A 15,513-nucleotide genomic window follows, 5' to 3' on the forward strand; every position below is an offset into this window, starting at 1 on the left:
TTTGTGCTTTATATCTGTGTATGCCCTTATTATCATATAAAATCTTAAGTCTAAATCGATACTAGACTCCTTAAAATCGAAACTAGGTTTCCATTTTGGTCATGTATATTTTATTTTTTTTGTTATAAACTTATTATGCTACTATCTGACATGCATAAAGTAATTCATTACCTTCATTCGTAAAAAAAAAAAGACCAAAATAATCCCTTTATTTAATATCGTATAAATTATTTAGTGTTTCACATATCTACTAAAGTTGTGAAACTACTGGTATAAGATGTTTCGAGGTAACATACTGTCAAAATATCATTATGATTGGATATATCATTCAAGGTATATGTCTATAAGTAAATGTACGATAGTTGTTAAAATGAATTTTACCGTCACTCTAGCTTTGCCATCGTGATACCGCGCTTCACGTATCGCCTACCCAATGATGCCGAAGAGCTAGACCACGATGGCAAAGTGCGACACGATTGCAAAGTGCAAAACAAATTATCGATTTCACGCTTAGCTATCGTGATCTCGTGAGGGGCCACGACGGCAAAATGCGAGATCGCAAAATTCCGTGCTTCACCATCGCGTAATAGCGAAGCGAGAAGAGCGAAATAACGGTGGCGAAGTGTGAGATCACAATGGCGAAGTGCGAAATTAAGAAATTTTCGCGATTTTGTGCTTGTGATCTCGCGCTTTGCCGTCATGGATCGTGATCCAATGCTTCGCTTATCACCTGTGCATGATGGAGAAGCACAAAACGCAACATTACGATTGCGAAACGCGGAATTGCAATGGCGAAGAGCGAAATTACGAAAAATTCACAGTTTCGCGCTTCGCCATTGTGATTTCACGCTAGTGTAATCATTGTGAACAGGGTTAACTTCAAATATAACGAACATAGTTAAAATGAATTTTCGGTAAATTTTCTATTATAAGGAACAATTTAAAATGTCCCTATTTTAGCCCTTCTTTGATCTATGTAAACAAACATGGTTTGTAAGGAACATATTTTCATGTCCCAATGTTAAAATATACATTGAAATAACATATATCAAGCTTTAGCGAACCAAAAAAGTATTTTTTCAGAAGTTTTATACGAGGCTTTAACATTAGCATTGGGTAGACATTGTACTAACATATTGATTCGTAAAACAAATATTGAAATCTTAGCGTGACAGTTGATATATCTGAACAACATCTAAAACCATTGAAATCTTGATCTGATTGTTTTTAAGAATGTAGTTTAACGTCTTCTGAAATATAATTACATATAATTTAGCTACCTAATCCGCCATTAAAATATATAATCATCAATTAAAAAGAAAGAAGATATTTATCTCACTGTGAACTGGATTTAACTGTAGTATCTTAAGACTTGTGGGGCAATGGCGTAAGATAAAATCGGATTTAATTACTTGATTTCTATAGGATTTTATATTCTACAACAATGTGACCACGGACTAAATGATAATTTTACATACCTCTTCCTTTGTTAGGAAGAGGTCTATATTTTTCCGAAAGACCTCTTTGAACAAAAGAATTTTCGTGCAGTGGTCTACCTGTTCTACCCAGACCTGAGCACAAGAAAAATAATTAAATACCATCTATCAAACACATAAATATGTTTCAATCACATGATTTTTATGGTGAGATAATCATGATATGCCTGACCAAAATGAGGAAAAAATTCCAAATTTACAAATAAAGCCGTAAATGATGAAAAGAAAAATATGTATGTGAAATCAAAATGATAAGTGAAAGTAACGAATGACCGCTCTACCACTGAGGCAGACAAAAAACGTTTTACAATTCACCATTTTCCAGCCTATTCCAGTCAAAACATTATTCAGTTGAATAAACTTTAAAACTTTGAATAAAATGCAACACAGATTTTAATAATATATGGTTGCGATTTGTGCCTTTTCATTTGTCCTCAATGTGTTTTGTAATTACGAGCGCCTCTTATACTACACAAGTAATGCTCCATACAATTTTTAAACATCTAGGGATATATCTTCAAAAATATCAGCTGCATTTATGATACGTTGTCACTACACATCCTCCCACTTAATTCTTTAAATGTTTGAAGTATAAGTAAGCCCTTTACATAGGTTTCTAGTTACACACAATACGATCTTTTATACTAAGGGTATATATTTCAAAAATTGAGTCAGGTTCTTTAAAACTACACTTCTTTCAAAGTAGGGGCACAGTCTCATACATATTTTTTTAAATCGGTACTGGACAAACTTTCTATAACCTTCTTGTCTGAACTTTGTAGACAAGCTTTTACGAGTGAGAATAAAAACGATGTTCTTTCAATGAGAAAATTAGACTTTCAGCACACATACATGTATGTGTGTATATTTTCAGGACATCTTGACCTTTGACCTACACGTGTGATATTGATCTTTGACCTACGGACTTTGGTCTTATGCCTGTCACGTCAGATCAATGTGGTGAACACCGAGAAAAGTTATTCTAAAATCCAGCCATAAATAACACACATCTGGCAAGGAAACAGTGTCCCGTTTGTTCAGTAATAAGGTGCTCAGGAATGTCTTCCTGGTACAGACGTGTAACCGTAGTGGATTCGATTAAATGGTGCGAATTGTACACCATACTTTAAATTTTCTTTTATAAATAAACGTCAAATTCTTCGAAAACGAGATTTGTGTGACCTTTTTCAAATTATATCAAGTTTCTTCACGGATGCTTACAGTAAAAGGTTTTAATCGTTTTTGGCAATGTTTTTGGTGTTTTGTCACAAAAATGTCCATAATTTGCTCTACAAAAATGAAAATATTTTTTACTTTTCTGAGGTTTCATATTGTCTACCGATATGGAAGTTCTGTTTTGGTAGGCAGGCAATTATTATCCTGCATAAACCTTTCAGGTAATATTTGATGGGGTAACATACCTTCCCGGTCTTGCATGTGCAGTTTAACCACTTCCTACACCTATGTAAACAAAATTACGAGAACAATTATCACGTCATAACTTCTAAATTTCTAAAGGTAACATAAATTCCTTACATGTTTATATTCTGTGTCAGAAAAACCTTTCTGTCTTTAAGTTCATTATATCATCTGAGATCTAATGCCTGTGATAAAATTTCGTCAGAATCGTAACCGATGGAATGACGGTATGTAAGTCGGGTATCGGCCTCATACATCGGCCTCTGTAGGAAAGACCTGCGCACGGGCTTCTCAAAACACCTCGAGCTCTTCGCGCTCTCGGTGTTCACAAGAAGCTCGTGCGTAGGTCTTTCCTGCAGAGGAAGACCTTGTACTCGGTCGATATCCTTTACGTATACATTTAAGTAAATTATAAATTTAACATATAGCAGATATTCTATGACGTCTGAAAATAACTTAATAATTATTATGTGCGAAAATTATTTCTGTAATATTATAAAAAATATCCTATTCAAAATTTCTTTTAGACTTGAAAGCCAAAATTGTTTCATTCTTTTTTTGACATTGTGTTATAATTTTGTTGTAGAAGTTTGCCTGTTTAAACCGTTAGCATAGATGGCGTATGATTGTATTATTTCACACGATTATTACAAAATAAGTAATCAAATACATGTAGTAGGATAACGAAATAAATTGCAAAACTATACATAAATTGTTATAAAACTACAAAGACAATTGGTGAATTTCAATGCATGTTAAATCAACCTATTATAAATCAGTTTGCTATACAAATAATTCCTACTGGTATATGTTTAACGATCACATTTTGCTTATCCCGATGAGATCGCTATTCTTCTTTTTAAAAACAGAGTACGAAGTAAGCAATGATTGTATATGAAGCAATCTCCGTTGCATGATTAGACTTCTTATTGAAACGAAATAGATTAGCAATTTGAATTGTGCATGCTTGCCAGATTTTCACTACGCAGCTGCGTATCTGCGTAAAGGCAGCTACGCGCCTGGCTCAGGATATTACACGAGTGTTTTTTTCATACTGAATTTATCAAACGAATTGAATAAAATAATAAAATGCAAGGCTCTGTCGATCATTTTATCAATTTTATAAAAAGGATTTAAAGATATTAAAGTGGAAAGTCACATACATAATATTCTTTTTATCACATGTGTCGAAACATATTTTTTTTTACTTTCTTTTACTATATAAACAAATCAATTTGACCAACGCCTCGTATACTATATACGACGTCGACGTCAAAGCTTATTTTATTACAAGACTTTGGGTTCTCTGTGCTTTCAAAAACGTCAGCGTTAAGGGGGTGAAGTGCCACAGTCAGCCATTTCAAACATTCGCGGCTTGTTTACATTTTACATTTGGAAAATACATGATACATGAAATGTTATAAACGGTTCAACGAAGTAGGTCTGCGGTCGGCTTTTTGTGGGGGACATCTTCTCATTTTGAGATATTAAAAGAACTCAAGAATTCAGCTGTGATCGATAGGAATTTAATGCCTAACCTCCCTTAAGCATCGATTTTTAATGCAGTTTTCGAAATTTTAGACTTTTTATTTTTTGAAAATGCGATTTGAAAATGACGCACGTGCGTATTTGCGTATGCCTAGTTACGCGCCTGAATTTGACAGTAAGTAGAATATACATATGGATACTACTTACAATACTCTGAATGACTAGAGAAAAAGACTATATATAGTTGTACAAGCAACTGACAGGGATTTAGTCATAATAAGCGTTAACAAGCCTAACATTATGAGGATGATTGAAATTGCGTTTGATCTTCTTTTTTTTTTAGAACGTCAGTACGTTCAAGATAACATCCATCCAATCCATCCATCCATATGAAACATAGGCGACTGCGACTGTGAGAGTACCCATATTATACCTGTCCAATACTTGGCACTTGTCTGCAAAATATTGGTATTTTTATGTCGTGTGTTAGTAAGTATAACATAGATGTGGAAGGTTCATTAATAGCAAACAAAAGCATGATATATTGCCGTCATTAACTTTGTGATATACCCCCAACATAAATTCAGTTTACAGCTTATAAACAACTGCTTAAAAATCGGATAGAAAATTCGGATATCAGATAATTTAATCCAGCAGAAATTATGCAATTGCAATGTTCGACGACAAGTCATGCAATGGTACAGGTAGACCTTTTTCTCACTAGGCCCTAAACTCTAAAAGTTTGGTAATCAATGTACATGTACTATAATGTATCCCGGCACAACCAGTTTTCAACCGCTTAACAAGTTTTCTGTGCAGTTTTGTACAAATGCAAGTCCAAATCTTTGGTTTATTGTCTAACACTTTCTATCAGCATAAGTGCTATAAAAGCATACCATTTAAGTTTCAAGTTTCTAACTGATCGAATCCCTGGCAGGATGAATTTGAAAGCCATCAGTAGGAAGTCATGCTGAAAATTTACAACCTAAATTCGACCACAGGTGGTATTTTCCTTCCAGCAAAATGAAACAGCACTAAACTTTTACTGTAGTTTCATTACAACATGGCAAACATAATACAGGTCAGAGACCACCAATTCAAAAAAAAGTACAGGGAACTTACTGGGAATGAGGTAAGTCACTAAGTGTATACCTGGGAATAAGGTAACGTCTGTGCGTTCTGATTGGTCAGTCATGTAAACAAACCCAGGAAGTGATTATTTTTTCAAAATTGATATTTTTTCACTGCATTTACAGTATTTTATTATACATTTTGACAAAATTTGCTACATTTTATGTGTATTGAAAAAAAGTTTTATCAAACGAATTTCTCCCGCCATGTCAATGATGTAAACAGGGGGTCATCTCATTCACACGAAAATTACTTAAATAAAGTATCACTATTCATATGTTTTTCGTCCGATATTTTTGAAGAACTAGGATAGTTCTTGAAAAACTTGTAATTAGATATACATGTCTTCGATGTATGGAAGGCCGTACACGCCATAATGTTACAATGTAAGTCTATGGGAAAACAATTGGTGGTCTCTAACCTACACCCAAAGTTCAAGTCTGGCAACAAACACTAAAACCAACATGGCAGATCAATATACTGTAGGTACACTTGCCTAAATTGGCACCTAAATTACAGGGGGTAGGGTAAAGTAAATGGCAGCCAGAAGTTAGTGCATTATCTAAAGAACTATATCATGTGCTCAATTACTCAAGAGAACCAGGGTGTCACATCTGCTACATTGATAGCTGTCACATATGACAATGTATTATATAATTGCTAAGCTTTTGACACTCCAAATATTTCAAATTGCTTAGAAAATGAAAAAAATGTTGCAAGGACAGGCATCATGATTGCATTGTCAAAATAATTTAATAATAATATGCTTCACAATTCTGGCAGTAAGCATGTGTTAAGCAATAAACATTTAGTGCAAAAGATATATAAATAGGAGAGATCGTGTTTGTATACAAATTCTATTTTTAGAACTGATAAGACAGTGATCGGGTGGGCAGAAGCCGACCGTCCATGTTTTTTGTAAACAGTGATGTTTTTCTAACGGTCTAAACTTTCTTAAAACACAAATTACATAAATAATTTTTTGATCAATGGAAAGGTTATAAAACACGCAATTTATTGATTACTTTTAATTGTTATTTCGAAATAAAATGGATTAATTATGAACGCTTAACTTACACTGTTTTTCTAAAGGTTGTGAAAATCACTACGCCGCTTTTAAAATTATATGTCATTTAAAACGGTTATTCACTGAAAAAAGATATTTGGATACAAAAATATGAAGATTGTTAGTATTTCAAATCTTTTTGAATTTCGAAAATCCATAAATGAGCAAAAAAGTTATTAAAAATTAAAAATTCTGATTTAATACGCAAACGGTGTTAAAATCATTTGTTTTGCCAACCACCAGATAAACAGATGTTAACGCGTGACGTCACGGCGATCTCTCCTATACTGATATTGGCTTAAGCAAGAATAGGTAGTAGACAAGGAAAGATGCAGGTTTTTTAGTAATAAGAAAAACCGCATGAAAACATAGTACTGCTACATAAATGGAATTTATATAATTTTCTAAGTACCAAAACTGAAGGCGAATAGGTTCCTAACATGTTCTGTCTCTGCTGTAAACAGTGAAACAATCACAACTGATAAATTTGGCTTGTAAAGATTTTTATCATACAAAGTCCTAGGCGGTTGAAAATAGGTTGTGTTTGAAAATAGGTTGTATGGGGATACTGTAATACCTGTGTATACTGATGATAAACTCATTCGAACAGAAAATGAGTTTTTTTTAACCTGTAACTTTTTTATATCTGCTAATTGTTATCAGTGGTTGGTATCAAAATAAAGCTTAGCTCTTACCAAAGAGCTATAAAAATAAATAGATTGGCAACTTGAAAGGCATATAGAGCAAATCTCGCCAACCTCCCGTGACAAAAAAACGAGATCTCGTTTACCGGAAGTGGCGCTTTCTCCACACGCCATTTTGTATGCGGAAGTAATTATTCATCGGTAAAATAATTATCACCGTATGACCACGCTTCTTTCGATGGCAAAAAAAACGTGTACTTCGTGTCTTAAGACCATTTCACATTAAACTAATTTTGTTTTAGAAGCTAACATGTATTTTAAATGTAGTTTTAAAGGTACAAATTGTAACTCCATGCACGCCGATGTTTGTTTTTAGTAAGATAACGCCGAATCACGAGCTCACGCGAGATTACAGCCAGTTGCCATTCTGTGTATTTTATACTTCTTTGCTCTTACTGAATAACTGATATATTTATATTTAGTAAGCAAACTCACAAGAAGTAAGGCCCTGAAATGGGTATGTAAAATTGGGACTGTACGAACGTTGACTGATGATAAATTCGACCACTTTGTCATTTAAAAAAAAATCTCCATTGTATTATATTGAAACTTTCCAAAAATGTTGTAACAGTTATCCCGATCAAGTAATGAAAAGTGACCCAATGTCAGGCCTTCGTGTGTTGACAGTGAGCATGCGCAAAAAACATCCTCTTCCCCAGTATTTTTGGATAAATATTTTTTAAACAGACAAATTTTTATGTAAGTCATTTATTTATACAGATTATTTACCAGTTTTGTTTTTGTTTACACCAGTTGGTGTTGTAAGTGCAGGGCTTTTTTCCCCTATAAATCTGCCTCCGGTAAAAGGAGGTAATCCCAATGCAAAAAAGTATGTTTTTTTCCCAAAGTTGAATTTAAAATTCCCAAATGATTATACCTTTCAGGGTTTTTGCTGTTTTAAGATAGTTTTGCTTATTTGTATGTATATTTAGGTAAATTATAATACTGTTGAACAATTACTGAAATGCAATTCATTAATATTTCAAACAAAAACACATTTATGCAGATTTTGGTAATTTGCAAATTGTCCCAATTAAGACAATTTCCGAGAGCATTTTCCCAATTCCACCGGTGTCGGTTGCATTCCCAAACTGATGAAAAAAAGGCCTGAAGTGGTTGCTATTAGACGGCATGTTCAATTATACAAATCAAAGTACTGAAAGTACAGAAAGGCTGGCAACCACAAAACACTGGATGAAATCTGTGCGGGAAAGATGTTTGCAAAATCTTAGATATTATGGGTTTTCCATATAAAACTAAGGCGAGCATAGGGTATTGATGTGATGAACCATCTTGATTAACTTGTGAAGGTAGTGTAAGGATATTACAGACTACAGATGGTGAAAAAAATACATTGTGTTTGCTTCATTGGGGATAACATAATTAGTGAGACAAATGGCATATAATGCAGACTTGGGAATCTGAAACCACAAAAATTAATATCTTACAAAAACGTCAGGTTCCTAGAACGTAATCAAATCAAACCACATAGGATAATGAACGAAATTCATAGTTTATTCGAGAAAAGTAGTTTATCAAATGTAAACCGTGGTTTACGGTCGATATATTAGGATTAAAAAATCAACCATGAATTTCGGGTGTGATTTTGTGTTTTAGAATCTTGAACCCCAGTATACGAACGTGAGCCTAGGTGCCTAGGTCTATGATCTTGAACCATAGTTTACAGACGTGACATGTATAGAAATCGTCCAATAATTAACATGAACCCAGGTTCACAGTCGAAAAACTAGGATTAACGATGGATAAACTAGGTTTTTCAAACTTAAAAGCATGTAAACCTATTCTTTTGAGCGAAAACAAAGGATAATGTCATAAACAATAGTTCACACTCGTAAACATAGGTCCACGTTTGTAACCCAAGTTAAAGTTCAATTCAGAAACCTAGTTTATCGAACGTAACATAGGTTCAAGAGTGTTAACTATGGTTTACGCCTGTTGTCCTATGTTTTCGCTCGGAAATATATGTTAGTATTCGATAATCCTAGTTTTTCGACCAAGAATGTAATTATTGGATTGCCACGAACCATTGTTTACGGGCTTGAACCTATGTTTACGACCATGAAGTTGGGTTTACGAGATTAACCATAGTTTACGAACGTGAACCTAGGTATACATTCAGTAAAATTAGTTTCTCGAACAAAACTATGATTTTTGGTCGTAATCCTATGTTCACGAGCGTGAACCTATTTTTACGGTCGTAAACCCATTTTCACAGTCGTAAACTTAAGTTTTCGATCGTTAATATATGTTCACGTTTGTAAACTATGGTTTACACTCGTAAACCCTGGATTACGCCCGTAAACATAGGTTCACACTCGTGAACTTAGATTAACGACCGAAATTCTTAATTCAGTTGAGAAAAAAAATCTAGTTTTAACCTGGGTTCACGGGTGTAAACTATGGTCAACGCCCGTTATTTTATTTTCGCTCGAAACTATGGGTAAGTATTCGAAAACCTTTATCGATTGTTAATTCTAGTTTTTCGATCATGAACCTGGGTTCAGGTTATTATTGGGCAATTGGCGTGCCATAAACGTTTATATATGTTTATAAAGAAGCAATAATAAACATTGAGGGACATAATATCAGATAAAGTATAAAGGTAACAAACACATCAACTATACTTCGATATGCACGCCTCCCCCCCCACTCCCGCTCCCCCACCCACCCCACCCCCACACACACATTATGTATGAAGGTATGAATACTGATCAGATGGGGTGATTTTCTTGTCGGTATGAGGGAAACCGGACTGTTAATGTTTATGGTCTAGTCCTGTTCCTTCCCTGATTGGAGAGGTCTATCAAGACCTCTCCATAGTGTTGGCTTTCAAACAAGGAGAATTTAGACTAATCTACTAATTTTACGGCGTTAGATTTTACTTTCTAGCGCAAATTACGGTAAGCCAGTCTAAAATGGCCCAATGCGCTTGCGTACAAGTAAGTTTTGAAATCTTCTAAGACGAAAATAATTGTTTGTTTAAAATAAAGAAATATAGTGTAATACTATTGTTATAAATGTTGGAAATGGTTCAGTTATTAACAAGAAATATATAGATATATATTTACTATTCTTTGTTCGCAGTATTCAAAGATATGCATATGAATTGAATCACGTTAAAATGTATTTCGTTCAATTAAATGAATTTATAGTTTAACTGGCGGGTTCGTTTGCCCCGTTCGGAAGATCTGCTGGAATAAGAAGATTTCTTCCGAGCTTCTGATAGTCGGAGATGTTAATCACGTGATCAAAACAAGGCGGCAATTCGACAAACTGAGTAATTAAGTAGAACAAATAAAATGTTTAGAATTTCAAATAGTACATTAACAAAAGAAAAAATATCTGAAAAAAAAAATCATTTAAAACTTGAAACTTGAGAATTTTCTTAAACGCCTATTTCAACACACAAAGCATCTTCAATGGCGTTGTACACTCATGCATTAAAAACAGTAAAAACAATTCATCAGTATTAACACAAAGTCTTGATTTGCTTCAATGTAATTGCTGTATGAATTTTAGAACAATGAATAGTAGTCTTTGAAGAAGTGAGTTTTCAACTGCTTTTTGAAGATTTTAACTGATTCACTTTGTCTGAGATTTAATGGCAGTTCGTTCCAAAGTTTTGGTCCAACCGTACTGAAGCTTCTGTCACTGAATGTTTTTTTCTTGTTATAAGGGACAACGTAGCATCCTACTGATGATTCTGACGAACGTAGTGTACGTTTTGAAATTTTACTAGACAAAAGTTCTATTAGATATTGAGGAGCATTACCAACAAAGCAGTTGTACATATAAGTAAGGATCTTAAAATTGATTCTTGCCTTCACAGGTAGCCAGTGCAAGTCATATAATGCCTGTTTTGAACTATCACGCATCTTACGGTTGAGAACAAGTTTGGCGCACATATTCTGAATACGTTGTAATTTACCTACTTCACAATTAGCAACACCATAAAGAATAACATTACAGTAATCCAAGTGAGAAATTACTAATGACAAAACCAATATTTCAGTGGCTTCTTTGGTTAGGTATTTACGGATACTTTTGATCTTGAAATAATTCAACATTGCAGTTTTACATTTCCTTTTTATATGCTCCTTGAAATTAAGTGTGTCATCTAGAAAAGCGCCTAAGTATTTAAAAAAGAATGATATTTTTTTCACTTTCGGCAGACGTTCGATTGGGATTTTCTTCTAAGTTTTCTAAAGCATCTCGGAAGCTATTTTCTTGGGCCCGTTGACAAACAAGCCTGTCAGGTGAGGTTCTCGCAAAAATGGTAATATGCTAATTTGGCAGCTTTCACCAGGGCCAAGTTCAGTGTACAATTATTGCGGTGGTAGCTTTTGAACCGCTTTAAATGAAATTCAGTAACTAGGAAATGCTTGGGCATACAGTCCTCGGATTGGCGGAGGTTGATCATAACCTGAAGATGACTTATAGATTTTGAGGTCATTAGGTCATGGTCACAGGGACTATGACCCCTATAGGTCACAGTGACCTGTAACAGGGAAACTGTTTTTGTCTATAGCACAACCTATCATATAACCAGATAACAATTAGATAACAATTGTTATCTATGCCTCTGATATAACTTCAAAAGGAACAACACTGGACCTCTCCTAGGTTTCTTTTTTAAAAGAAGCCTACTTGTATGATGATTAGGAAGATTGAAGGACCCGTAATAGTGTACCTCCTTTTTTGAAGAGTATTCCATTCCTACCATAAGACTAATTTAACCGATTAATCAGGAAGGCGTAGGTTCAAGCCCTACTAATACCAAACTTTGTTCATTATATTTCTTTTCTTTTTTTCAAGTAAGATAAACTGTTGTTTTTTTTAATACTTATTGATTTGTCGTACAAGAGCAGATTTTTTTCATTTGATTAGCCATTTCTTGCTGTTTAAAATGAATTTAACCTGAAGGGTGAGTGTTTAGACGTCTTTGAAAATACTTTGTTATATTTTGTAAAAGTTCTTGATTTTGCATCTATTCTTTAGTTTACAAAGTTCTTTTTGAATGCAGAGAGCAAGGCTATAATTCTTAAGAGTTGGAGCTTAATTTCTGTCCGATTAAATTCTCTTACTCGAGGCTCCCAAGAAAAATCGTTATTGACAATTTTATTTTGTGTTTTACAATTGTTACGCAATAATTTGAGATTGCATTTAGAAAAATATAAGGTAAAATGACTTCTCTGCGATCGTTTTGCGCAATGGCTATCACTTTGAAATTTGTCTCTGTTTCAGCTGGAGGAAAAACATAATTTATACAAGATTAACAAATAAAAGAAAACAATCAAACAACAATAACACGGTAAAATACGTTTAAAGATGCAACACAGTGCGAAACAGTGTTAACTTCAGGACTGTATCAATTCATGCATTTGTTAAACATTACAGTTACGGGTCCACTATCTTAATATAACCTGAAATACATTGCAAGCGTGTGTTTAAACAAAAATCGCTTACATCTACGCTCCCACCCTTTAAACAAATTGACAAAGCACTTTTTACAATATATCTTTCAGCATTCGCCAGAATGTTTCTAAAATGAATTTAGTATAGAAATAGCCAAAAGAATATATATAGCATGTACGCTCTTTAGGTATACAACTCGTAGAAAGTGGTCATTTGTTTCTTCTTACGTTACTGTGGCAATTCCACGCAACGATTACGTCCCGTAGTACCTATAGCAAATGGTCTGAAAGAATAGATTCTTATAACTTTAGCCCTAAATATAAGACCTGACATAACTCATATCACTAGACCGGGGTCATTATCTATAACGAAACAGTCAACAGTGTTGAGTTACGAAAAAGTTCCTTTCATACAGACATTTCATTCATAGGGGCGAATTGATTTACCATCATTATGTAATATTTTCTAATATTATCTTTCAAGTATTTACTGTTAGAAAAATAAAACATTATTATAACATGTTAAAGCAAATAGGTTTATTGAAACAGGTAAGTTTAACAATCTTTATACAACTCTATGGCAAAACTGATAACGTGGCGAACTATTTGAATTGCGCATGAAATTATATTTTGTGTTGTCAGTCTCAGCACCTTTGAACTTTTGTTGAACTTTACGGAATCTCAATTTATGGTTATAATAGTCTGGCGAATAAATCGCCAGCCTAAAAACCAATTGCAGTTAATAATTTGAAGGTGGTCGACTTTATCATCTGTTTGAGTATATCATCAGTACCAGTACAGTGATTCAAATTAGTGGTAGCCCAGGGTGACAAAAAATCGTCCTGGGTGAGTGATATTTCTTAATCCCCTGCCACGAGTGGTGGGGAGTTATAGGAATGGTCTCCGTCCTTCCGTCTGTCAGTCCGTAACACTTTTGTGTCTGCTCCATATCTCCTAAACCCCTTGAAGGATTTTCATGAAACTTGGGTCAAATGATTACCCAGGGCTTTCGGTAGGTTCTGAAACTCAAGAGTCATTAACTCTTCAGCCTAAATTTTCAAGGGTCAAAATAAGATTTTCAAGAGTCAAAGTCAGATTTTCACGAGTCAAGACTCAAGATCAGCTTTTCAAGGGGTCAAGCTATACTATTAATGCAACTCCCACAGACTTTATCTAAAACAAGTACATTAGTCATTACAGATTTTCTTCAGCAATTTATATTTTAGTTGTCTTATTTTGCACACTAAAAATGGGTGGGGTTTGGTGCTTTGCTTTTTATTCTCGGCAAATACTTCTAAATTGGAACTACTTTGGCAAGAGTGATCATATTCTTCTTAAATGCAGACTTTTTTTCTCCTTTTATTTAGATTGTACTAGAAAACTCTGAAGAAATGATAAAAATGTCCGAAAATAGCGGTCGCGAAAACGAGTGACAAATACGGAAAACGAAAGTAAACATTTAAAATTCTTGCTAAAATACCTGTTTTAAATTTCATTTTTTCACCATACCACATAGAATTTCTGCTTTAAAATTTAAAGCATTTAATTTGTTTTGGCCAAAACAAAGCCTCGGCAATGATAATAAATTTGTATAGACCGTGACGGCCGACCAGCTGATGTAATCGTATCAAGCACACAAAATAATTAACAAGTAGTACAAACACGTTAATCTAAGGTTGCATTGTTTATCAATTAACATTTACACATTGATCAATAAACACCTTTGATAATGACGGGGCATTATTGTACTAAATACAAACTGTGAGATGATTACGTGTCAGTCGGCGTGTGGCGTGATTGACATCTGTCAGTAGCTAATTAACATACAACGCTCCGCCTACTGCCATACTTCCGCTTGTGCCGGAGAACAGTATTAAAATTCACTGGGATTTTGATTGACAAGGGGCAGAACTTTCTAACTCGAGACGCATCAAAGTAAATTTCCGCGAATCAAGCCGACGCACGGGGCATATTTTATGCAGGTCAAATACGAGTTTTTCTCGATTTTCGCGGGTCAAAACTCGGGTCCTCGGGTCAACCGAACGCCCTGATTACCTCATCAAGACGATGTACAGAACTCACAAGTCAGCCATGTCGGTTTAAGGTCAAGGTCACAACTCAAGGTCAAAGGTTTTAGCCTTCCATTTTGTGTCCGCTCTATATCCTAAAACCCTTGAAGGAATTTTATAAAACTTGGATCAAATGATCACCTCATCAAGATGATGTGCAGAACTTATAAGTCAGCCATGCCGGCTCAAGGTAAAGGTCATAACTTAGGGTCAAAGGTTTGAGCCTTCCATTTTGTGTCTGCTCTGTACCTCCTAAACACCTTGAAGGATTTTCATGAAATTTGGATCACGTAATCACCTCATCAAGACAATGTGCATAACTCATGAGTCAGCCATGCCGTCTCAAGGTCAAGATCACAACTTAGGGTCAAAGGTTTGACCCGTCCAATTTGTGTTTCCTCTGTATCTCCTAAACCCCTTGAAGGATTTTCATGAAACTAGGGTCAAATGATCACCTCATCAAGACAATGTGCAGAACTTATGGGTTAGCCATGTTGGCTCAAGGTTAAGGTCACAACTCAGGGTCAAAGGTTTGAGCCTTCCATTTTGTGTCCGCTCTGTATCTCCTAATACCCTTGAAGGATTCATATGAAACGTCGTTCAAATGATCACCTCATCAAGACACATGAGTCAGCCATGCAGACTCAAGGTCAAGGTCACAAGTTAGGGTCCACTGTATCTCATAAACCCCTTGAAGGATTTTCA

General features: G+C 34.7%; 1 protein-coding gene across 2 annotated transcripts in view; it reads left to right on the forward strand.

Moving 5' to 3' along the window:
* The first annotated feature begins 4,840 nt into the window (after positions 1–4,840).
* The window catches only part of LOC128553724 (SCY1-like protein 2), a 42,455-nt gene continuing 31,782 nt past the window's right edge, over positions 4,841–15,513 (forward strand). For both annotated transcript variants that reach the window (XM_053534901.1, XM_053534902.1), the window contains exon 1: positions 4,841–4,892. The gene's annotated coding sequence lies outside the window, so the exon portion shown is untranslated. The remainder of the gene's footprint in view (positions 4,893–15,513) is intronic.

The sequence above is a fragment of the Mercenaria mercenaria genome, unplaced genomic scaffold (genome assembly GCF_021730395.1).
Source record: "Mercenaria mercenaria strain notata unplaced genomic scaffold, MADL_Memer_1 contig_4252, whole genome shotgun sequence".
Classification (NCBI taxonomy): domain Eukaryota; kingdom Metazoa; phylum Mollusca; class Bivalvia; order Venerida; family Veneridae; genus Mercenaria; species Mercenaria mercenaria.